This window comes from Oncorhynchus gorbuscha, unplaced genomic scaffold, assembly GCF_021184085.1.
Source record: "Oncorhynchus gorbuscha isolate QuinsamMale2020 ecotype Even-year unplaced genomic scaffold, OgorEven_v1.0 Un_scaffold_1723, whole genome shotgun sequence".
NCBI classification, from domain to species: Eukaryota; Metazoa; Chordata; class Actinopteri; order Salmoniformes; family Salmonidae; genus Oncorhynchus; species Oncorhynchus gorbuscha.
Window position 1 is genome coordinate 70,001 of NW_025746417.1, and position 26,065 is coordinate 96,065.

The 26,065-nt window shown below is 36.6% G+C and overlaps 1 pseudogene; it reads right to left on the bottom strand.

Moving 5' to 3' along the window:
- LOC124023922 overlaps positions 1-26,065 on the bottom strand; it is a 59,228-nt pseudogene that overhangs the window by 23,374 nt on the left and 9,789 nt on the right.

Here is a 26,065-nt window from a genome sequence, read left to right on the forward strand (position 1 = left end):
ACACCTTTAAATGCACACACATTACACACACACACACACACACACACACACACACACACACACACACACACACACACACACACACACACACACACACACTTACAGTGCATTTGAAATGTATTCAGACCCCTTGACAACCTTAATCTAAAATGTATTAAAATAAATGTTCACCTATAACCATCTATATGAATTACCAGATGAATCTAAATGGGATTCCTGTCATTCTGAGCACCAGGGGACACATTGTCCCACGGGGGAACCCTGACTACCACCCCACCCTGTCCTGTTGAACTAACCTGTGGATAAGTCAGAGCGAAGGCAAGCCATCCTCCCAGCAGTAGAGACAGGATCACCACGGTAACAGGGTCCTGGTATATATAGTCTGGCAGGATAGAGGACAACCCTGATCTTGATGCTGCTTGGGTCCTTCTGCTGCCGCTAGGACCCAAACCACGACCCCCTCCACCACCATGACCTACTGACTGGAACTGAAGAGGGGGGAGGGGGTTTCAGGTTAGAGGTCAAGGAATAGGGGTTGTAACTCACAGGATGGTCTGTATGTGAGTGGGGTTTAGAGGTCAGAGGTCAGGGGGTTGTAACTCACAGGATGGTCTGTATGTGAGTGGGGTTTAGAGGTCAGAGGTCAGGGGTCAGGGGGTTGTAGTAACTCACAGGATGGTCTGTATGTGAGTGGGGGTTAGAGGTCAGAGGTCGGGGGGTTGTAACTCACAGGATGGTCTGTATAGCGGTTGTTCTGAGACCGGGTCGGGATAACGGCATCACTGGAACGCTGCAGGTTTACCGGGAAGTCTCTCAACATAGTGGTGTGGGCTACCGGGGGTAACTCATGGTGTCCTGATGAGAGAGTGAGAGCAAGAGTGAGAATGAGAGTGAGCGAGAGAGAGAGAGAGAGAGAGAGAGAGAGAGAGAGAGAGAGAGAGAGAGAGAGAGAGAGAGAGAGAGAGAGAGAGAGACAGAGACAGAGACAGAGACAGAGACAGAGACAGAGACAGAGAGAGAGAGAGAGAGAGAGAGAGAGAGAGAGAGAGAGAGAGAGAGAGAGAGAGAGAGAGAGAGAGAGAGAGAGAGAGAGAGAGAGAGACAGAGAGACAGAGAGACAGAGAGAGACAGAGAGACAGAGAGACAGAGAGACAGAGAGACAGAGAGACAGAGAGACAGAGAGAGAGAGAGCTGTGTGTGTCTGGGTGGTTAGTGTGTCTGGTGTCTCTGTGTGGTTAGTGTCCCCAGTGTCTCTGTGTGGTTACTGTGTTGGTGGAGCCTGGCGGGTAGTTACCTATAGAGCCTGGTGGGTAGTTACCTACTGGTTGTTCAGTGTGTTGGTGGAGCCTGGTGGGTAGTTACCTATAGAGCCTGGTGGGTAGTTACCTACTGGTTGTTCAGTGTGTTGGTGGAGCCTGGTGGGTAGTTACCTATAGAGCCTGGTGGGTAGTTACCTACTGGTTGTTCAGTGTGTTGGTGGAGCCTGGTGGGTAGTTACCTATAGAGCCTGGTGGGTAGTTACCTACTGGTTGTTCAGTGTGTTGGTGGAGCCTGGTGGGTAGTTACCTATAGAGCCTGGTGGGTAGTTACCTATAGAGCCTGGTGGGTAGTTACCTACGGGTTGTTCAGTGTGTTGGTGGAGCCTGGTGGGTAGTTACCTATAGAGCCTGGTGGATAGTTACCTACTGGTTGTTCTGTGTGTTGGTGGAGCCTGGCGGGTAGTTACCTATAGAGCCTGGTGGGTAGTTACCTATAGAGCCTGGTGGGTAGTTACCTATATAGCTTGGTGGGTAGTTACCTACTGGTTGTTCAGAGTGTTGGTGGAGCCTGGTGGGTAGTTACCTATAGAGCCTGGTGGGTAGTTACCTATAGAGCCTGGTGGGTAGTTACCTATATAGCCTGGTGGGTAGTTACCTACTGGTTGTTCAGAGTGTTGGTGGAGCCTGGTGGGTAGTTACCTATAGAGCCTGGTGGGTAGTTACCTATAGAGCCTGGTGGGTAGTTACCTATGAGAAGCCACTGGTTGTTCAGTGTGTTGGTGGAGCCTGTTGGGTAGTTACCTTAGGAGCCTGGTGGGTAGTTACCTATAGAGCCTGGTGGGTAGTTACCTACTGGTTGTTCAGTGTGTTGGTGGAGCCTGTTGGGTAGTTACCTATAGAGCCTGGTGGGTAGTTACCTATAGAGCCTGGTGGGTAGTTACCTACTGGTTGTTCAGTGTGTTGGTGGAGCCTGGTGGGTAGTTACCTACTGGTTGTTCAGTGTGTTGGTGGAGCCTGGTGGGTAGTTACCTATAGAGCCTGGTGGGTAGTTACCTACTGGTTGTTCAGTGTGTTGGTGGAGCCTGGTGGGTAGTTACCTATAGAGCCTGGTGGGTAGTTACCTACTGGTTGTTCAGTGTGTTGGTGGAGCCTGGCGGTAGTTACCTACTGGTTGTTCAGTGTGTTGGTGGAGCCTGGCGGGTAGTTACCTATGAGGAGCCAATGGTTGTTCAGTGTGTTGGTGGAGCCTTGCGGGTAGTTACCTATAGAGCCTGGTGGGTAGTTACCTATAGAGCCTGGTGGGTAGTTACCTATAGAGCCTGGTGGGTAGTTACCTATAGAGCCTGGTGGGTAGTTACCTACTGGTTGTTCAGTGTGTTGGGGGAGCCTGGTGGGTAGTTACCTATAGAGCCTGGTGGGTAGTTACCTACTGGTTGTTCAGTGTGTTGGTGGAGCCTGGTGGGTAGTTACCTATAGAGCCTGGTGGGTAGTTACCTATAGAGCCTGGTGGGTAGTTACCTACTGGTTGTTCAGTGTGTTGGTGGAGCCTGGCGGGTAGTTACCTACTGGTTGTTCAGTGTGTGGAGCCTGGTGGAGCCTATAGAGCCTGGGTAGTTACCTATAGAGCCTGGTGGGTAGTTACCTATAGAGCCTGGTGGGTAGTTACCTATAGAGCCTGGTGGGTAGTTACCTATAGAGCCTGGTGGGTAGTTACCTATAGAGCCTGGTGGGTAGTTACCTATAGAGCCTGGTGGGTAGTTACCTATAGAGCCTTGTGGGTAGTTACCTATAGAGCCTGGTGGGTAGTTACCTATGAGGAGCCACTGGTTGTTCAGTGTGTTGGTGGAGCCTGGCGGGTATCGTACGTCGGTAGACGGGATGATCTCACACTCTCCCTCCTCTCTAACCGTCACCTCCTCGGTCTCCGGTCCCTCGATACGCGCCAGTGTCAAGCCCCGCGGCTGCCGTGGCAACACATCAATCAATACATCAACGTATCAGCCAAACCAATTCAGAGAGAACACTTCTAACCATTATGACATCACAGTACTGAGACTAAAAACACTCCTGATTGGCTGCTGTGTGTTCTGTTGACATGCTGATTGGCTGCTGTGTGTTGTGTTGTGTAGACATGCTAATTGGCTGCTGTGTGTTGTGTTGACATTCTGATTGGCTGCTGTGTGTTGTGTTGACATGCTGATTGGCTGCTGTGTGTTGTGTAGACATGCTGATTGGGCTGCTGTGTGTTGTGTTGACATGCTGATTGGCTGCTGTGTGTTGTGTTGTGTAGACATGCTGATTGGCTGCTGTGTGTTGTGTTGACATGCTGATTGGCTGCTGTGTGTTGTGTAGACATGCTGATTGGCTGCTGTGTGTTGTGTAGACATGCTGATTGGCTGCTGTGTGTTGTGTAGACATGCTAATTGGCTGCTGTGTGTTGTGTTGACATTCTGATTGGCTGCTGTGTGTTGTGTAGACATGCTGATTGGCTGCTGTGTCAGTCTGTCATTTTTTTTAAAAGAGCAGGTGTTCCTAATGTTTTGTCCACTCTTTTTTTTGCTGTTGATTGACAGCTGTACTGACCACTAGAGAGACTCCGTCGTGAACCAGGGAGGTGGAGGCGTACAGATGAGAATCCAGCTTCCCCACATACAGAGTGGGCCTAAAACACACAAGACAAATGACATAAAGAATGACAGGAAAAATAAGGTTTTAAACACCTTCAATTACATTGTAACGCAACCCATTAAGAAAATGACTGTGAAAACTGTTAAAATCCCCTGTGGTTGATGAGGAATTGAACAAATGGTATGGTTGTAGAGGGATGAGGCAAAAGGAATGGCAAATAAGTCTGGCTGTACAACCGATTGGCAAACGTCCTGCAAATTGAGAAATCATGTGACTAAACTGAATAAAAAGAAGAAACTAAACTATGAAACAAAGATAAATTACATAAAGAATTATAATAAAAAGCTTTGGAGAACCTTGAATGGCATTTTGGGGGGAAGAAAGGCTAACAGAACACAGAGCATGTTCTTTAATGGAAGCCTCTCCAACATAATCGAGGTAGAATCAGGAATTCCCCAGGGCAGCTGTCAAAGCCCCTTACTGGTAGAATCAGGAATTCCCCACGGCAGCTGTTTAGGCCCCTTACTTTTTTCAATCTTTACTAACGACATACCACTAGCTTTTGAGTGAAGCCAGTGTGTCTATATATGCGGATGACTCAACACTATACACGTCAGCTACTACATCGACTGAAATGACTGCAACACTTAACAAAGAGCTGCAGTTAGTTTCAGAATGGGTGGCAAGTAATACGTTAGTCCTAAATAATTTAAGAACAACTAAAAGCATTGTATTTGGGGCAAATCATTCATGAAACCCTAAAGCTCAACTAAATCTTGTAATAAATAATGAGGAAATTGAGCAAATTGAGGTGATTAAACTACTCTTACACTAGCTGTCTGTCTGTCTGTCTGTCTGTCTGTCTGTCTGTCTGTCTGTCTGTCTGTCTGTCTGTCTGTCTGTCTGTCTGTCTGTCTGTGTGTCTGTGTGTCTGTGTGTCTGTGTGTTTGTCTCTTACACCAGCTGTGTGTGTGTGCTGGCCTGCTCCGTGACAAACTGGTAGCTCCACTTCATGGTGTGTGTGTCGTGGGACGAGAAGGTGAGGTAACGCAGCGTCTCCATGGCAACTGACAGGTGAGGGGCGTGTCTCAGAGAGTCCTGGCTGTACAGGTACACCCCCACCACAGGTGACCCATAGTTTTGCATCCACAGGACGTCACCTGGGATAGAGGAGAGGAGGGTTAGCGACAGAGAGACAGGAGAGAGAGAGGAGGGTTAGGTGTAACAGGTGTTTATTGTAACAGGTGTTTATTTTAACAGGCCTGTCAGGTGTTTATTGTAACAGGCCTGTCAAGTGTTTATTGTAACAGGCCTGTCAAGTGTTTATTGTAACAGGTGTTTATTGTAACAGGTGTTTATTGTAGCAGGTGTTTATTGTAACAGGCCTGTCAGGTGTTTATTGTAACAGGTGTTTATTGTAACAGGCCTGTCAGGTGTTTATTGTAGCAGGTGTTTATTGTAACAGGCCTGTCAGGTGTTTATTGTAGCAGGTGTTTATTGTAACAGGCCTGTCAGGTGTTTATTGTAACAGGTGTTTATTGTAACAGGCCTGTCAGGTGTTTATTGTAACAGGTGTTTATTGTAACAGGTGTTTATTGTAACAGGCCTGTCAGGTGTTTATTGTAGCAGGTGTTTATTGTAACAGGTCTGTCAGGTGTTTATTGTAACAGGTGTTTATTGTAACAGGTGTTTATTGTAGCAGGTGTTTATTGTAGCAGGCCTGTCAGGTGTTTATTGTAACAGGTGTTTATTGTAACAGGTGTTTATTTTAACAGGCCTGTCAGGTGTTTATTGTAGCAGGTGTTTATTGTAACAGGCCTGTCAGCTGTTTATTGTAACAGGTGTTTATTGTAACAGGCCTGTCAGGTGTTTATTGTAACAGGTATTTATTGTAACAGGTCTGTCAGGTGTTTATTGTAACAGGTGTTTATTGTAACAGGTCTGTCAGGTGTTTATTGTAACAGGCCTGTCAGGTGTTTATTGTAACAGGTGTTTATTGTAACAGGTGTTTATTGTAACAGGCCTATCAGGTGTTTATTGTAACAGGCCTGTCAGGTGTTTATTGTAACAGGTGTTTATTGTAACGGGTGTTTATTGGGGAACACAGTAATTACCTGTCTGGTAGTGATTGGGGAACACAGTAATTACCTGACGGTAAAACGTACCTGACTCTCTGTCTACGGTCACCACCAACCCATCACCACTGGAGACGAGATGGGCCATCTCTGGAGAAACAACTGCATTATCATACTGTGCAGAACTAGATAAGGACATCATAGTATAATGGTGTATCTACTGTAGTACATCATAGTATAATGGTGTATCTACAGTACATCATAGTATAATGGTGTATCTACTGTAGTACATTATAGTATAATGGTGTATCTACTGTAGTACATTATAGTATAATGGTGTATCTACTGTAGTACATTATAGTATAATGGTGTATCTAATGTAGTACATTATAGTATAATGCTGTATCTACTGTAGTACATTATAGTATAATGGTGTATCTACAGTAGTACATCATAGTATACTGGTGTAGTACATTATAGTATAATGGTGTATCTACTGTAGTACATCATAGTATAATGGTGTATCTACTGTAGTACATTATAGTATAATGGTGTATCTACTGTAGTACATTATATTATCATTGTGTACCTACTGTAGTACATTATATTATCATTGTGTACCTACTGTAGTACATTATAGTATAATTGTGTACCTACTGTAGTACATTATATTATCATTGTGTACCTACTGTAGTACATTATATTATCATTGTGTACCTACTGTAGTACATTATATTATCATTGTGTACCTACTGTAGTACATTATATTATCATTGCGTACCTACTGTAGTACATTATATTATCATTGTGTACCTACTGTAGTACATTATATTATCATTGTGTACCTACTGTAGTACAACATAGTATCATTGTGTACCTACTGTAGTACAACATAGTATCATTGTGTACGTACTGTAGTCGTGTTTCTCATCGTACGGCGGGGCAGAGTAGTCGTTGTATGTTGCGTTCCACCTCAGCTCCTGTGTCTTCGTATCATACATCGTTATCATGTACTCTGGAATAGGATAGAGTATAGTACTGTAGAGTAGAGCTGAGGACAGTAGGGTACAGTAGAACTGAGTAGAGTAGAACTGAGTAGAGTAGAACTGAGTAGAGTAGAGCTGAGGACAGTAGGGTACAGTAGAACTGAGTAGAGTAGAACTGAGTAGAGTAGAACTGAGTAGAGTAGAGCTGAGGACAGTAGGGTACAGTAGAACTGAGTAGAGTAGAACTGAGTAGAGTAGAACTGAGTAGAGTAGAGCTGAGGACAGTAGGGTACAGTAGAACTGAGTAGAGTAGAACAGAGTATAGTACTGTAGAGTAGAGCTGAGGACAGTAGGGTACAGTAGAACTGAGTAGAGTAGAACAGAGTAGAGTAGAACAGAGTAGAGTAGAACTGAGTAGAGTAGAGCTGAGGACAGTAGGGTACAGTAGAACTGAGTAGAGTAGAACAGAGTAGAGTAGAACTGAGTAGAGTAGAGTAGAACAGAGTAGAGTAGAACTGAGTAGAATTGAGTAGAACTGAGTAGAGTAGAACAGAGTAGAGTAGAACTGAGTAGAATTGAGTAGAACTGAGTAGAGTAGAACAGAGTAGAGTACAGTACAACTAGTTGAAGAGTAGAGTAGAACTGAGTAGAGTAGAACAGAGTAGAGTAGAACAGAGTAGAGTAGAACAGAGTAGAACAGAGTAGAGTAGAACTAGTTCAATAGAGTAGAACAGAGTAGAACAGAGTAGAGTACAACTGAGTAGAGTAGAACTGAGTAGAGTAGAACTTAGTAGAACTGAGTAGAATTGAGTAGAACTGAGTAGAATTGAGTAGAACTGAGTAGAGTAGAACTGAGTAGAGTAGAACTGAGTAGAGTAGAACAGAGTAGAGTAGAACAGAGTAGAGTACAACTGAGTAGAGTAGAACAGAGTAGAGTACAGTAGAACAGAGTAGAGTAGAACAGAGTAGAGTAGAACAGAGTAGAGTAGAACAGAGTAGAACAGAGTAGAGTACAACTGAGTAGAGTAGAACAGAGTAGAATTTACTAGGTACCTGTCTGTCCTATGGTGTGTTGGAGTCAGAATACAGTAGTATTGACTAGGTACCTGTCTGTCCTATGGTGTGTTGTAGTCAGAATACAGTAGTATTGACTAGGTACCTGTCTGTCCTATGGTGTGTTGGGACCTTTGAGAGACAGAATAAAGTAGTATTGACTAGGTACCTGTCTGTCCTATGGTGTGTTGTAGTCAGAATACAGTAGTATTGACTAGGTACCTGTCTGTCCTATGGTGTGTTGGGACTGATGGGAGACAGAATACAGTAGTATTGACTAGGTACCTGTCTGTCCTATGGTGTGTTGTAGTCAGAATACAGTAGTATTGACTAGGTACCTGTCTGTCCTATGGTGTGTTGGGACTGATGGGAGACAGAATACAGTAGTATTGACTAGGTACCTGTCTGTCCTATGGTGTGTTGGAGTCAGAATACAGTAGTATTGACTAGGTACCTGTCTGTCCTATGGTGTGTTGTAGTCAGAATACAGTAGTATTGACTAGGTACCTGTCTGTCCTATGGTGTGTTGGGACTGATGGGAGTCAGAATACAGTAGTATTGACTAGGTACCTGTCTGTCCTATGGTGTGTTGGGACCTTTGAGAGACAGAATACAGTAGTATTGACTAGGTACCTGTTCTTCCTATGTACAGCAGTGGTGCATTGGGACAAATGGAGTCAGATGATGATGTGGAGAGACTGGTCTGTTTCTCTCCTGTCTGGGGGTCCACCACGAACCATACATCCTGCTTCTTACCTAAACAGACAACAACAAGGTACTGATGTCCTGAACACATTACTGGGGGTCCACCACGAACCATACATCCTGCTTCTTACCTAAACAGACAACAACAAGGTACTGATGTCCTGAACACATTACTGGGGGTCCACCACGAACCATACATCCTGCTTCTTACCTAAACAGACAACAACAAGGTACTGATGTCCTGAACACATTACTGGGGGTCCACCACGAACCATACATCCTGCTTCTTACCTAAACAGACAACAACAAGGTACTGATGTCCTGAACACATTACTGGGGGTCCACCACGAACCATACATCCTGCTTCTTACCTAAACAGACAACAACAAGGTACTGATGTCCTGAACACATTACTGGGGGTCCACCACGAACCATACATCCTGCTTCTTACCTAAACAGACAACAACAAGGTACTGATGTCCTGAACACATTACTGGGGGTCCACCACGAACCATACATCCTGCTTCTTACCTAAACAGACAACAACAAGGTACTGATGTCCTGAACACATTACTGGGGGTCCACCACGAACCATACATCCTGCTTCTTACCTAAACAGACAACAACAAGGTACTGATGTCCTGAACACATTACTGGGGGTCCACCACGAACCATACATCCTGCTTCTTACCTAAACAGACAACAACAAGGTACTGATGTCCTGAACACATTACTGGGGGTCCACCACGAACCATACATCCTGCTTCTTACCTAAACAGACAACAACAAGGTACTGATGTCCTGAACACATTACTGGGGGTCCACCACGAACCATACATCCTGCTTCTTACCTAAACAGACAACAACAAGGTACTGATGTCCTGAACACATTACTGGGGGTCCACCACGAACCATACATCCTGCTTCTTACCTAAACAGACAACAACAAGGTACTGATGTCCTGAACACATTACTGGGGGTCCACCACGAACCATACATCCTGCTTCTTACCTAAACAGACAACAACAAGGTACTGATGTCCTAAACACATTACTGGGTGTCCACCACGAACCATACATCCTGCTTCTTACCTAAACAGGACAACAACAAGGTACTGATGTCCTGACAACACATTACTGATGTCCACACACACACACACACACACACTGATGTCCACAACAAGGTACTGATGTCCACACACAACACATTACACACACACACACAACACACACACACACTGCACACACGTTAACAATGATGTGACTGATGTCCTGACAACAAGGTACTGATGTCCTGACAACACATTGCTGATGTCCTGACAACAAGATACTGATGTCCAACAACAATGTACTGATGTCCTGACAACACATTACTGATGTTCTGACAACAAGGTACTGATGTCCTGACAACAAGGTACTGATTTCCTGACAACAAGGTACTGATGTCCTGACAACAAGGTACTGATGTCCTGACAACACATTACTGATGTCCTGACAACACATTACTGATGTCCTGACAACAAGGTACTGATGTCCTGACAACAAGGTACTGATGTCCTGACAACACATTACTGATGTCCTGACAACACATTACTGATGTCCTGACAACAAGGTACTGATGTCCTGACAACACATTACTGATGTCCTGACAACACATTACTGATGTCCTGACAACACATTACTGATGTCCTGACAACACATTACTGATGTCCTGACAACAAGGTACTGATGTCCTGACAACAAGGTACTGATTTCCTGACAACTAGGTACTGATGTCCTGACAACACATTACTGATGTCCTGACAACACATTACTGATGTCCTGACAACACATTGCTGATGTCCTGACAACAAGGTACTGATGTCCTGACAACACATTACTGATGTCCTGACAACAAGGTACTGATGTCCTGACAACAAGGTACTGATGTCCTGACAACAAGGTAATGATGTCCTGACAACAAGGTACTGATGTCCTGACAACACATTACTGATGTCCTGACAACAAGGTACTGATGTCCTGACAACAAGGTACTGATGTCCTGACAACACATTACTGATGTCCTGACAACACATTACTGATGTCCTGACAACAAGGTACTGATGTCCTGACAACAAGGTACTGATGTCCTGACAACAAGGTACTGATGTCCTGACAACACATTACTGATGTTCTGACAACAAGGTACTGATGTCCTGACAACACATTACTGATGTCCTGACAACACATTACTGATGTCCTGACAACAAGGTACTGATGTCCTGACAACAAGGTACTGATGTCCTGACAACAAGGTACTGATGTCCTGACAACACATTACTGATGTCCTGACAACAAGGTACTGATGTCCTGACAACACATTACTGATGTCCTGACAACAAGGTACTGATGTCCTGACAACAAGGTACTGATGTCCTGACAACAAGGTACTGATGTCCTGACAACACATTACTGATGTCCTGACAACACATTACTGATGTCCTGACAACAAGGTACTGATGTCCTGACAACACATTACTGATGTCCTGACAACACATTACTGATGTCTGACAACACATTACTGACAACACATTACTGATGTCCTGACAACACATTACTGATGTCCTGACAACAAGGTACTGATGTCCTGACAACACATTACTGATGTCCTGACAACACATTACTGATGTCCTGACAACACATTACTGATGTCCTGACAACACATTACTGATGTCCTGACAACAAGGTACTGATGTCCTGACAACAAGGTACTGATGTCCTGACAACAAGGTACTGATGTCCTGACAACAAGGTACTGATGTTCAACTGACAACAAGGTACTGATTTCCTGACAACAAGGTACTGATGTCCTGACAACAAGGTACTGATGTCCTGACAACAAGGTACTGATTTCCTGACAACAAGGTACTGATGTCCTGACAACAAGGTACTGATGTCCTGACAACACATTACTGATGTCCTGACAACAAGGTACTGATGTCCTGACAACAAGGTACTGATTTCCTGACAACTAGGTACTGATTTCCTGACAACAAGGTACCAATGTCTCTCACCAGTGTAAAGGACTCCATCAGAACTCCTACAGGGAGCAGACTGGACCAGCTCTGGGATGGTGAAGGGCAGTTTCTGGAGACATATAGACAATACTATATTATACAGTATATTATTATACAGTATATATATTATTAAAATACTATATTATACAGTATACTATTATTATATATATTAAAATACTATATTATACAGTATATTATTATTATATATATTATACTATACTATTATTATTATATATATTAAAATACTATATTATACAGTATATTATTATTATATATATTAAAATACTATATTATACAGTATACTATTATTATATATATTAAAATACTATATTATACAGTATACTATTATTATATATATTAAAATACTATATTATACAGTATATTATTATTATATATATTAAAATACTATATTCTGACCGTCCGTCTCTCTCTCTCTGTCTGACCGTCCGTCCTCTCTCTCTGTCTGTCTGTCCGCCTCTCTGTCCGTCTCTCTCTCGGTCTGTCCGTCTCTCTCTCTCTCTGACCGTCCGTCTCTCTCTCTCTCTGACCGTCCGTCTCTCGCTCTGTCTGTCCGTCCGTCTCTCTGTCTGTCCGTCTCACTCTCTCTGACCGTCAGTCCTCTCTCTCTGTCTGTCTGTCCGCCTCTTTCTCTGTCTGTCTGTCCGTGACTCTCTCTGTCTGACTGTCCGTCTCTCTCTCTCTGTCTGTCTGTCCGCCTCTCTGTCCGTCTCTCTCTCTGTCTCTCTCTCTCTCTGTCTGTCTGTCTGTCCGGTCTCTGTCCGCCTCTCTCTCTGTCTGTCCGTCTCTCTCTCTCTCTCTGACCATCCGTCTCGCTCTCTCTCTGTCTGTCCGTGTCTCTCTCTCTCTCTCTCTGTCTGTCCGTCCGTCTCTCTCTCTCTCTGACCGTCCGTCTCTCTCTCTCTGACCGTCCGTCTCTCTCGCTCTGTCTGTCCGTCCGTCTCTGTCTGTCCGTCTCTCTCTCTCTCTGACCGTCCGTCTCTCTCTCTCTCTCTCTGTCTGTCTGTCCATCTCTCTCTCTGACTGTCCGTCTCTCTCTCTGACCGTCCGTCTCTCTCGCTCTCTGACCGCCCGTCTCTCTCTCTCTCTGACCGCCCGTCTCTCTCTCTCTCTGTCTGTCCGTCCGTCTCTCTCTCTCTCTGACCGTCCGTCTCTCTCTCTCTCTGACCGTCCGTCTCTCTCGCTCTGTCTGTCTGTCCGTCCGTCTCTCTCGCTCTGTCTGTCCGTCCGTCTCTGTCTGTCCGTCTCTCTCTCTCTCTGACCGTCCGTCTCTCTCTCTCTCTCTCTGTCTGTCTGTCCATCTCTCTCTCTGACTGTCCGTCTCTCTCTCTGACCGTCCGTCTCTCTCGCTCTCTGACCGCCCGTCTCTCTCTCTCTGACCGCCCGTCTCTCTCTCTGTCTGTCCGTCTCTCTCTCTCTCTGACCGTCCGTATCTCTCTCTCTGTCTGTCTGTCCGTCTCTCTCTCTCTCTGACCGTTCGTCTCTCTCTCTCTCTGACCGTTCATCTCTCTCTCTGACCGTCCGTCCGTCTCTCTCGCTCTATCTGTCCGTCCGTCTCTCTGTCTGTCCGTCTCTCTCTCTCTCTCTGACCGTCCGTCTCTCTCTCTCTCTGTCTGTCTGTCCTCTCTCTCTCTCTGTCTGACTGTCCGTCTCTCTCTCTCTCTCTGACCGTCCGTCTCTCTCTCTCTGTCTGTCTGTCCGTCTCTCTCTCTCTGTCTGTCCGTCTCTCTCTCTCTGTCCGTCCTCTCTCTCTCTCTGTCCGCCTCTCTGTCCGTCTCTTCTGTCCGTCTGTCTCTCTCTCTCTGACCGTCCGTCTCTCTCTCTCTCTGTCAGTCTCTCTCTCTCCGTCCGTCTCTCTCTCTGTCCGTCTCTCTCCCTCTGTCCGTCTCTCTCCCTCTGTCCGTCTCTCTCCCTCTGTCCGTCTCTCTCCCTCTGTCCGTCTCTCTCTCTGTCCGTCTCTCTCCCTCTGTCCGTCTCTCTGTCCGTCTCTCTCTGTCTCTGTCCGCCTCTCTGTCCGTCTCTCTCTCTGTCCCGGACGGCCGTCCGTCCGTCCGTCCGTCCGTCCTCTCTCTCTCTCTCTCTCTCTCTCTCTCTCTCTCTCCTCTCGTCTCTCTCTCTCTCCTCTCTCTCTCTCTCTCTCTCTCTCTCTCTCTCTCTCTCTCTCTCTCTCTCTCTCTCTCTCTCTCTCTCTCTCTCTCTCTCTCTCTCTCTCTCTCTCTCTCTCTCTGTCTGTCCTCTCTCTCTGTCCGCCTCTCTGTCCGTCTCTCTCTCTCTCTGTCCGTCTCTCTCTCTCTCTGTCCCTCTCTCTCTGTCCGTCTCTCTGTCCTGTCTGTCTCTCTCTCTCTCTCTGTCCTTCTCTTTTGCTCTGTCCGTCTCTCTCTTACCATCAGTCCTTCCTTGTGTTTTCCTCCCAGGACGTAGAGACTGCCATCGTTGGGGTCAGGGAGAAACCCTGGCCTAAAAACACACACACAGTAGCAATGATTATCAGGTGTGTGACTGTTTGTGAGTGTGTGTCAGTGTGTGTGTGTGTGTGTGTGTGTGTGTGTGTGTGTGTGTGTGTGTGTGTGTGTGTGTGTGTGTGTGTGTGTGTGTGTGTGTGTGTGTGTGTGTGTGTGTGTGTGTGTGTGTGTGTGTGTGTGTGTGTGTGTGTATATATAGCAGAGTCACTCACTCAGTAAGGTAGACAGGCACCTGAATGATGGGATCTGGAAAAGTACAAACATTAAGAACACCTTCCTAATACTGAGTTGTATATATTATAATACTATATATTAGTATACAATATGTTAATTAGTACAAACATTAAGAACACCTTCCTAATACTGAGTTGTATATATTATAATACTATATATTAGTATACAATATGTTAATTAGTACAAACATTAAGAACACCTTCCTAATACTGAGTTGTATATATTATCATACTATATATTAGTATACAATATGTTAATTAGTACAAACATTAAGAGCACCTTCCTAATTCTGAGTTGTATATATTATAATACTATATATTAGTATACAATATGTTAATTAGTACAAACATTAAGAACACCTTCCTAATACTGAGTTGTATATATTATAATACTATATATTAGTATACTTTATGTTAATTAGTACAAACATTAAGAACACCTTCCTAATACTGAGTTGTATATATTATCATACTATATATTAGTATACAATATGTTTAATTAGTACAAACATTAAGAACACCTTCCTAATACTGAGTTGTATATATTATCATACTATATATTAGTATACAATATGTTAATTAGTACAAACATTAAGAACACCTTCCTAATACTGAGTTGTATATATTATCATACTATATATTAGTATACAATATGTTAATTAGTACAAACATTAAGAACACCTTCCTAATACTGAGTTGTATATATTATAATACTATATATTAGTATACAATATGTTAATTAGTACAAACATTAAGAACACCTTCCTAATACTGAGTTGTATATATTATAATACTATATATTAGTATACAATATGTTCATTAGTACAAACATTAAGAACACCTTCCTAATACTGAGTTGTATATATTATCATACTATATATTAGTATACAATATGTTAATTAGTACAAATATTAAGAACACCTTCCTAATACTGAGTTGTATATATTATCATACTATATATTAGTATACAATATGTTAATTAGTACAAATATTAAGAACACCTTCCTAATACTGAGTTGTATATATTATCATACTATATATTAGTATACAATATGTTAATTAGTACAAACATTAAGAACACCTTCCTAATACTGAGTTGTATATATTATAATACTATATATTAGTATACTTTATGTTAATTAGTACAAACATTAAGAACACCTTCCTAATACTGAGTTGTATATATTATAATACTATATATTAGTATACAATATGTTAATTAGTACAAACATTAAGAACACCTTCCTAATACTGAGTTGTATATATAATAATACTATATATTAGTATACAATATGTTAATTAGTAAAAACATTAAGAACACCTTCCTAATACTGAGTTGTATATATAATAATACTATATATTAGTATACAATATGTTAATTAGTACAAACATTAAGAACACCTTCCTAATACTGAGTTGTATATATAATAATACTATATATTAGTATACAATATGTTAATTAGTAAAAACATTAAGAACACCTTCCTAATACTGAGTTGTATATATTATCATACTATATATTAGTATACAATATGTTAATTAGTACAAATATTAAGAACACCTTCCTAATACTGAGTTGTATATATTATCATACTATATATTAGTATACAATATGTTAATTAGTACAAACATTAAGAACACCTTCCTAATAAATCCTGACTAGAACCAAAAAATTTGATCATATTACTCCAGTGCTAGCCTCTCTACACTGGCTTCCTGTCAAAGCAAGGGCTGATTTCAAGGTTTTACTGCTAACCTACAAAGCATTACATGGGCTTGCTCCTACCTACCTCTCTGATTTGGTCCTGCCGTACATACCTATACGTACGCTACGGTCACAAGACGCAGGCCTCCTAATTGTCCCTAGAATTTCTAAGCAAACAGCTGGAGGCAGGGCTTTCTCCTATAGAGCTCCATTTTTATGGAACGGTCTGCCTACCCATGTCAGAGACGCAAACTCGGTCTCAACCTTTAAGTCTTTACTGAAGACTCATCTCTTCAGTGGGTCATATGATTGAGTGTAGTCTGGCCCAGGAGTGGGAAAACGGAAAGGCTCTGGAGCAACAGTAGCCCTTGCTGTCTCTATGGCCGGTTGTTTTCCACTGGGATTCTCTGCCTCTAACCCTGTTACGGGGGCTGAGTCACTGGCTTGTGGGGCTCTCTCGTGCCGTCCTGGGGGGATGCGTCACCTGGGTGGGTTGATTCACTGTTGTGGTCGGCCTGTCTGGGTTCCCCCACCCCTTGGGTTGTACCGTGTCGGAGATCTTTGTGGGCTATACTCGGCCTTGTCTCAGGATGGTAAGTTGGTGGTTGAAGATTTCCCTCTAGTGGTGTGGGGGCTGTGCTTTGGCAAAGTGGGTGGGGTTATATCCTTCCTGTTTGGCCCTGTCCGGGGGTGTCCTCGGATGGGGTGTCTCCTGACCCCTCCTGTCTCAGCCTCCAGTATTTATGCTGCAGTAGTTTATGTGTCGGGGGGCTAGGGTCAGTTTGTTTATCTGGAGTACTTCTCCTGTCCTATTCGGTGTCCTGTGTAAATCTAAGTGTGCGTTCTCTAATTCTCTCCTTCTCTCTTTCTTTCCTCTCTCGGAGGACCTGAGCCCTAGAACCATGCCCCAGGACTACCTGACATGATGACTCCTTGCTGTCCCCAGTCCACCTGGCCATGCTGCTGCTCCAGTTTCAACTGGCCTGGGCCCTAGGACCATGTCCCAGGACTACCTGACATGAGGACTCCTTGCTGTCCCCAGTCCACCTGGCCATGCTCCTGCTCCAGTTTCAACTGTTCTGCCTTACTATTATTCAACCATGCTGGTCATTTATGAACATTTGAACATCTTGGCCACGTTCTGTTATAATCTCCACCTGGCACAGCCAGAAGAGGACTGGCCACCCCACATATGCTCTCTCTAATGAGGACCTGAGCCCTAGGAGTACAAACATTAAGAACACCTTCCTAATATCTGAGTTGTCCATATATTATAATACCATGCTGGTCATTTATATTTGAACATCTTGGTCATGTTATGTTAATTAGCACAGCCAAACATTAAGAACACCGGTTCCTCTCTAGGTTTCTTGAGGTTTTGGCCTTTCTAGGGAGTTTTTATAGCCACCGTGCTTTTACACCTGCATTGTTTGCTGTTTGGGGTTTTAGGCTGGGTTTCTGTACAGCACTTTGAGATATCAGCTGATGTACGAAGGGCTATATAAATAAATTTGATTTGATTTGATTTGATTTAATACTGAGTTGTATATATTATAATACTATATATTAGTATACTTTATGTTAATTAGTACAAACATTAAGAACACCTTCCTAATACTGAGTTGTATATATTATAATACTATATATTAGTATACAATATGTTAATTAGTACAAACATTAAGAACACCTTCCTAATACTGAGTTGTATATATAATAATACTATATATTAGTATACAATATGTTAATTAGTAAAAACATTAAGAACACCTTCCTAATACTGAGTTGTATATATAATAATACTATATATTAGTATACAATATGTTAATTAGTAAAAACATTAAGAACACCTTCCTAATACTGAGTTGTATATATTATCATACTATATATTAGTATACAATATGTTAATTAGTACAAATATTAAGAACACCTTCCTAATACTGAGTTGTATATATTATCATACTATATATTAGTATACAATATGTTAATTAGTACAAACATTAAGAACACCTTCCTAATACTGAGTTGTATATATTATAATACTATATATTAGTATACAATATGTTAATTAGTAAAAACATTAAGAACACCTTCCTAATACTGAGTTGTATATATTATCATACTATATATTAGTATACAATATGTTAATTAGTACAAACATTAAGAACACCTTCCTAATACTGAGTTGTATATATAATAATACTATATATTAGTATACAATATGTTAATTAGTAAAAACATTAAGAACACCTTCCTAATACTGAGTTGTATATATTATCATACTATATATTAGTATACAATATGTTAATTAGTAAAAACATTAAGAACACCTTCCTAATACGGAGTTGTATATATTATGATACTATATATTAGTATACAATATGTTAATTAGTACAAACATTAAGAACACCTTCCTAATACTGAGTTGTATATATTATAATACTATATATTAGTATACAATATGTTAATTAGTACAAACATTAAGAACACCTTCCTAATACTGAGTTGTATATATTATTACACTATATATATTATTATACTATATATATTATTATGCCACACATATTATACTGTATATATTATTATACTATATATATATTATTATGCCATACATATTATACTGTATATATTATTATACTATATATATATTATTATGCCATACATATTATGCTGTATATATTATTATACTATATATATTATTATGCCATAGATATTATACTGTATATATTATTGTACTATATATATTATTATTCCATACATATTATACTGTATATATTATTATACTATATATATTATTATACTATACATTATACTATATATATTATTATACTACACTGTAGGTATATATTATTATACTATACATATTATTATACTATACTATATATTATTATACTCTATACATTATTATAGTATACTATATATTATTATACTATATATTATTATACTATACTGTAGGCATATATTATTATACAATACATATTATTATAATATACATATTTTTTGACTGTATATATTATTATACTATACTGTAGGTATATATTATACTATATATATTATTAACCTATACATATTTCCTATACTGTATATTATTATACTATACATATTATTATACTATATATTATTATACTATACTGTATATTATTATACTATACATTATTATACTATATATTATTATACTATACTGTAGGTATATATTATACTATATATTATTATACTATATATTATTATACTATATATTATTATATTATATCTTATTATACTATACTGTATATTATTATACTATATATTATTATACTATACTGTAGGTATATATTATACTATATATTATTATACTATATATTATACTATATATTATTATACTATATATTATTATACTATACTGTATATTATTATACTATATATTATTATACTATATATTATTATACTATACTGTAGGTATATATTATACTATATATTATTATGCTATGTATTATTATACTATACTGTATATTATTATACTATATATTATTATACTATACTGTATATTATTATACTATATATTATTATATTATATATTATTATACTATACTGTATATTATTATACTATACATATTATACTATATATTATTACACTATACACATTATACTATACATATGATTATACTATATATTATTATATTATATATTATTATACTATACTGTATATTATTATACTATACTGTAGGTATATATTATACAATATATTATTATATTATATATTATTATATTATATATTATTATACTATACTGTATATTATTATACTATATATTATTATACTATATATTATTATACTATACTGTAGGTATATATTATACTATATATTATTATACTATATATTATTATACTATATATTATTATACTATACTGTATATTATTATACTATACATTATTATACTATATATTATTATACTATACTGTAGGCATATATTATTATACAATACATATTATTAAATATACATATTTTTTGACTGTATATATTATTATACTATACTGTAGGTATATATTATACTATATATATTATTAACCTATACATATTTCCTATACTGTATATTATTATACTATACATATTATTATACTATATATTATTATACTATACTGTATATTATTATACTATACATTATTATACTATATATTATTATACTATACTGTAGGTATATATTATACTATATATTATTATACTATATATTATTATACTATATATTATTATATTATATCTTATTATACTATACTGTATATTATTATACTATATATTATTATACTATACTGTAGGTATATATTATACTATATATTATTATACTATATATTATACTATATATTATTATACTATATATTATTATACTATACTGTATATTATTATACTATATATTATTATACTATATATTATTATACTATACTGTAGGTATATATTATACTATATATTATTATGCTATGTATTATTATACTATACTGTATATTATTATACTATATATTATTATACTATACTGTATATTATTATACTATATATTATTATATTATATATTATTATACTATACTGTATATTATTATACTATACATATTATACTATATATTATTACACTATACACATTATACTATACATATGATTATACTATATATTATTATATTATATATTATTATACTATACTGTATATTATTATACTATACTGTAGGTATATATTATACAATATATTATTATATTATATATTATTATATTATATATTATTATACTATACTGTATATTATTATACTATATATTATTATACTATATATTATTATACTATACTGTAGGTATATATTATACTATATATTATTATACTATATATTATTATACTATATATTATTATATTATATATTATTATACTATACTGTATATTATTATACTATATATTATTATACTATATATTATTATACTATACTGTAGGTATATATTATACTATATATTATTATACTATATATTATTATACTATATATTATTATATTATATATTATTATACTATAATGTATATTATTATACTATACATATTATACTATATATTATTACACTATACACATTATACTATACATATGATTATACTATATATTATTATACTATACTGTAGGTATATACACTGCTCAAACAAATTAAGGGAACACTTAAACAACATAATGTAACTCCAAGTCAACCACACTTCTGTGAAATCAAACTGTCCACTTAGGAAGCAACACTGATTGACAATATATCTCACATGCTGTTGTGCAAATGGAATAGACAACAGGTGGAAATTATAGGCAATTAGCAAGACACCCCCCAATAAAGGAGTGGTTCTGCAGGTGGTGACCACAGACCACTTCTCAGTTCCAATGCTTCCTGGCTGATGTTTTGGTCACTTTTGAATGCTGGCGGTGCTTTCACTCTAGTGGTAGCATGAGACGGAGTCTACAACCCACACAAGTGGCTCAGGTAGTGCAGCTCATCCAGGATGGCATATCAATGCGAGCTGTGGCAAGAAGGTTTGCTGTGTCTGTCAGCGTAGTGTCCAGAGCATGGAGGCGCTACCAGGAGACAGGCCAGTACATCAGGAAACGTGGAGGAGGCAGTAGGAGGGCAACAACCCAGCAGCAGGACTGCTACCTCCGCCTTTGTGCAAGGAGTAGCAGGAGGAGCACTGCCAGAGCCCTGCAAAATGACCTCCAGCAGGCCACAAATGTGCATGTGTCTGCTCAAACGGTCAGAAACAGACTCCATGAGGGTTGTATGAGGGCCCGACGTCCACAGGTGGGGGTTGTGCTTACAGCCCAACACCGTGCAAGACGTTTGGCATTTGCCAGAAAACACCAAGATTGGCAAAATCGCCACTGGCGCCCTGTGCTCTTCACAGATGAAAGCAGGTTCACACTGAGCACATGTGACAGATGTGACAGAGTCTGGAGACGCCGTGGAGAACGTTCTGCTGCCTGCAACATCCTCCAGCATGACCGGTTTGGCGGTGGGTCAGTCATGGTGTGGGGTGGCATTTCTTTGGGGGGCCGCACAGCCCTCCATGTGTTCGCCAGAGGTAGCCTGACTGCCATTAGGTACCGAGATGAGATCCTCAGACCCCTTGTGAGACCATATGCTGATGCGGTTGGCCCTGGGTTCCTCCTAATGCAAGACAATGCTAGACCTCATGTGGCTGGAGTGTGTCAGCAGTTCCTGCAAGAGGAAGGCATTGATGCTATGGACTGGCCCGCCCGTTCCCCAGACCTGAATCCAATTGAGCACATCTGGGACATCATGTCTCGCTCAATCCACCAACGCCACGTTGCACCATAGACTGTCCAGGAGTTGGAGGATGCTTTAGTCCAGGTCTGGGAGGAGATCCCTCAGGAGACCATCCGCCACCTCATCAGGAGCATGCCCAGACGTTGTAGGGAGGTCATACAGGCACGTGGAGGCCACACACACTACTGAGCCTCACTTTGACTTGTTTTAAGGACATTACATCAAAGTTGGATCGGCCTGTAGTGGTTTTCCACTTTAATTTTGAGTGTCACTCCAAATCCAGACCTCCATGGGTTGATACATTTGATTTCCATTGATAATTTTTGTGTGATTATGTTGTCAGCACATTCAACTATGTAAAGAAAAAAGTATTTAATAAGAATATTTCATTCATTCAGATCTAGGATGTGTTATTTTAGTGTTCCCTTTATTTTTTTGAGCAGTGTATTATTATACTATATATTATAATATACTGTATGTATGTATAAATTATTATACTATACTATATATTATTATACTATACTATATATTATTATACTATACTGTATGTATAACTTATTATTATATACTATAAATTATTATGCTATACTATATATTATTACACTATACTATACTGTAGGTATATATTATTATACTGTATATATTATTACACTATATTTTATTATTATACTATACTGTAGGTATATATTATTATACTATATATTATTATACTATACTGTAGGTATATATTATTATACTATATATTGTTATACTATACTGTAGGTATATATTATTATACTGTATATATTATTACACTATTTTATTATTATACTATACTGTAGGTATATATTATTATACTATATATTATTATACTATACTGTAGGTATATATTATTATACTGTATATATTATTATACTATACTGTAGGTATATATTATTATACTATATATTGTTATATTATACTGTAGGTATATATTATTATACTGTATATATTATTATACTATACTGTAGGTATATATTATTATACTGTATATATTATTATACTATACTGTAGGTATATATTATTATACTATATATTGTTATACTATACTGTAGGTATATATTATTATACTATATATTGTTATACTATACTGTAGGTATATATTATTATACTGTATATATTATTACACTATATTTTATTATTATACTATACTGTAGGTATATATTATTATACTGTATATATTATTATACTATACTTTGTAGGTATATATTATTATACTGTATATATTATTATACTATACTGTAGGTACAAATTAGTATATTATACTATATATTGTTATACTATACTGTAGGTATATATTATACAATATATTATTATACTATGTATTATTAAACTATAGGTATATATTATACTATACTATACATATTATACTATATATTATTATACGATATATTATTATACTATACTGTAGGTACAAATGAGTATATTATACTATATATTATTATACTATACTGTAGGTATAAATTAGTATATTATACTATATATTATTATAATATACTGTAGGTATATATTATTATACTATACATTATTATAATATACTGTAGGTATATATTATACAATATATTATTATACTATTTATTATTATACTATACTGTAGGTATATATTATTATACTATATATTGTTATACTATACTGTAGGTATATATTATACAATATATTATTATACTATGTATTATTAAACTATAGGTATATATTATACTATACTATACATATTATACTATATATTAGTATACTATATATTATTATACTATACTGTAGGTACAAATTAGTATATTATACTATATATTATTATACTATACTGTAGGTATATATTATTATACTGTATATATTATTATACTATACTGTAGGTATAAATTAGTATATTATATTATATATTATTATACTATACTGTAGGTATATATTATTATACTATATATTATTATAATATACTGTAGGTATATATTATACAATATATTATTATACTATTTATTATTATCCTATACTGTATGTATAAATTATTATGCTATACTATATATATTATTATACTATATATTATTATACTATACTGTAGGTATATATTATTATACTGTATATATTATTACACTTTATATATTATTATTATACTATACTGTAGGTATATATTATTATACTATATATTATTATAATATACTGTAGGTATATATTATACAATATATTATTATACTATTTATTATTATACTATACTGTAGGTATATATTATTATACTATATATTATTATAATATACTGTAGGTATATATTATACAATATATTGTTATACTATTTATTATTATACTATACTGTAGGTGTATATTATTATACTGTATATATTATTATACTATATTGTAGGTATAAATTAGTATATTATACTATATATTATCATACTATACTATATATTATTATACTATACTGTAGGTATATATTATTATACTATATATTATTATAATATACTGTAGGTATATATTATACAATATATTGTTATACTATTTATTATTATACTATACTGTAGGTGTATATTATTATACTATATATTATTAAACTAATCTGCAGGTATATATTATTATACTATATATTATTATACTATACTGTAGGTATATATTATTATACTATACTATACATATTATTATACTATATATTATAATATACATATTATTATACTATACTGTATATTATTATACTATACATATTATACTATATATTATTATACTATATATTATAATATACATATTATTATACTATACTATATATTATTACACTATACTGTAGGTATATATTATTATACTATACTATACATATTATTATACTATATTATTATAATATATACATATAATATACATATTATTATACTATACTGTAGGTATATATTATATTATCATATATATTATTACACTACATATTATACTATACTATATATTATTATACTGTAGGTATATATTATTACACTACATATTGTACTATATATTATTATACTATATATTATTATACTATACTGTAGGTATATATTATTACTCTACATATAGTATAATATATATTATTACACTACATATTATACTATACTATATATTATTACACTATACTGTAGATATATATTATTACACATTATACTATACTATACTATTATTATATATTATACTATACTATATATTATTATACTATATATTATTATACTGTAGGTATATATTATTACACTACATATTATACTATACTATATATTATTATACTATATATTATTATACTGTAGGTATATATTAATACACTATACTGTAGGTATATATTATTACACTACATATTATACTATACTATATATTATTATACTATATATTATTATACTATATTGTAGGTATATATTATTATACTATATATTATTATACTATATTGTAGGTATATATTAATACACTATACTGTAGGTCTATATTATTACACTACATATTATACTATACTATATATTATACTATACTGTAGGTATATATTATATTATACTATATATTATTACACTATATATTATTACACTATACTGTAGGTATATATTATTACACTACATATTATACTATACTAAATATTATTATACTATATATTATTATACTACACTGTAGGTATATATTAATACACTATATTGTAG